Source organism: Pteropus alecto, unplaced genomic scaffold, assembly GCF_000325575.1.
Source record: "Pteropus alecto unplaced genomic scaffold, ASM32557v1 scaffold20, whole genome shotgun sequence".
Classification (NCBI taxonomy): Eukaryota; Metazoa; Chordata; class Mammalia; order Chiroptera; family Pteropodidae; genus Pteropus; species Pteropus alecto.
This window is the reverse complement of record NW_006436298.1, coordinates 28441214-28443347: the sequence shown is the minus strand read 5'-3', so window position 1 is coordinate 28443347 and position 2134 is coordinate 28441214. Positions and strand designations below refer to the sequence as shown.

Genomic DNA, 2134 nt, shown 5'->3' with positions numbered 1-2134 from the left:
TGATTATAGCTATTCTAACAGGTGTGAGATGGTATCTCACTGTGGTTTTGATTTGCATTTCCCTAATAGCTAGTGATGTTGAGCATTTTTTCATATGTTTGTGGGCCATTTGTATGTCCTCTAGGGAGAGGTGTCTGTTCAGGTCCTCTGCTCATTTTTGATTGGATCATTTGTTTTTTTGTTGTTATTGAGTTGTATGATTTCTTTGTATATTTTGAATATTAGGCCCTTATTTGAGATATTGCTTGCAAATATATTTTCTTATTTGGATGGTTCTCTCTTTACCTTGTTAAGCAACTATTTTTTAAACGTAATTTATATATTTAGTGATTCTTCTTAAAAATATTTTGAAGAGATTAGCATTAAGTAAGACTTAAAAAAGAGAAAAGGGAGGAAAATTAGCATTGGTTCCATTAGGTTGGTCTTTCATCAGAAAAGACTGACATTTAGAGGGGGATAAAAACAAGTATTTATTAACATCCAATTTAATAAAAAACATTATATATCATTTTAGAGCCCTTCAAAATTTATTTATTTATTATTATTGTTTTTTAGGCAAATAATGCCTTGGTTGACCTTACACATTGCAAGGAACTTGTCAGCTTACAATCCCTTTTTTATTTTTTACACCTATAGCACCTGGTCTTCCTAGGTGGTCTCCCATCCAAGTACTAACCAGACCTGACCCTGCTTAGCTTTCAAGATCAGACGGGATCAGGCTTGTTTAGGGTAGCATGGCCGTAAACCAAAATTTAAATAAAGATTTTAAATTATCCTCTAATTAATCTCGTGGAGCAGAATTATAGCCGTAGTAGTTCTAGTGACAGGTAGCTTTGGAATATAATTCAGATCCCAAAGTTTGCATTCTTGGTATTGCCTCAGCAATGTTCCTTCACTGCTTTTCTCTTAGCTGGAAGCCCCTTTCTCAACTTATATGCTCATAGAAAGCACTTTACTGAGTGATAAATTTATGCCAACGACAAGGCAATTGTCTAAATGGGCAGTCCCTTCAACATCACATCCTTTATGGCAGGAATAAAAGTAGAGAATAAAGACCTAACTTTGACTAACTTCTTCTTATGCTATTATTTTGAAACTTGCTGGGAAAGCTTTAAAGAACTAGTTTAAACTTGCTTATGGATATCTTGATTCCATTCCTTCACTGGGCTTTGAGAAGAATTCTGATTTGGGCTAATGTTGTTTGTACACTTTGCTAGCAAGCATTTTACATTATTGAATGGATTATAGATCACATTTGTTGGGCTTTACTTCTCTTAAAATAGATTTTAGCACAACTCCTATCTGGAAGGTTAATGTAACCTGACTTATTGATGGAATCTGGGCATATACATTTGAAAATGGTCTAAATCAAGCTAAAATAAGATCATCAGGCCATTAGAAGAGTTGTTTGCATTTTGTTATTATAGTAAAATGGAGTTTTATTGGGAAACTGTTCTTATGTTGGCTGGGGAATGTGGAAGTGTAATCGATAAGTGCTTCTTTGGAATAAATGTTTATGTAATGAAAAAAATTTGCATGGGTAAAACGCCATTATCATTTTCATCTTCCAATATCTAACTCATTTTTGCTAAGCTTTAGGATAGCTTACCCCCACTTGCTTTTAATTCTTTCTTTTTTTATAGGACTCCACATCATCATAAATAATTTCACTACTTCCTTTTAATCTTAATAGGAAAAATGTAAGATTTTCAAAAAGCAATCTGATCTCATAAGAAGGATCACACAAAAGGCACTTTAGCATTAACCTCATTGAATTCCTTCATCATGCTTTAAAAGACCGTCCCCCTCCTATGTTTCCAGTGCTTCACCTTTTGGACGTCACCACTTCCTCATTCTGGCAGTTTAGATTATAAATTTCAGTTGTCTTTCAAAATTCAATTAGGTTAAAAGACAAGGTCATTAAAACTTGTGGCATTATATCTACTTCATTTTGGTCATAGCCAATTATTTTAAAAATTCTCTTTCACCAAAATCTAACTAGCATATAATCTACTTTTGATGTCATCCATTTAAATTTCATTCAGGTTTCTGAGATGGTAAATAAAAGCTAAAGGAGTCCTCTGTTTATTTTTGTTTAATTTTTTTCACTTCTCAGCAAAATTCTATTTTCCTA

General features: G+C 33.0%; 1 protein-coding gene and 1 pseudogene across 1 annotated transcript in view; one reads left to right on the top strand and one right to left on the bottom strand.

Moving 5' to 3' along the window:
• The window catches only part of ST8SIA4 (ST8 alpha-N-acetyl-neuraminide alpha-2,8-sialyltransferase 4), an 82108-nt gene that overhangs the window by 71004 nt on the left and 8970 nt on the right, over positions 1–2134 (top strand). The window lies entirely within an intron of this gene.
• On the bottom strand, positions 628–746 carry LOC112480851 (annotated as a pseudogene).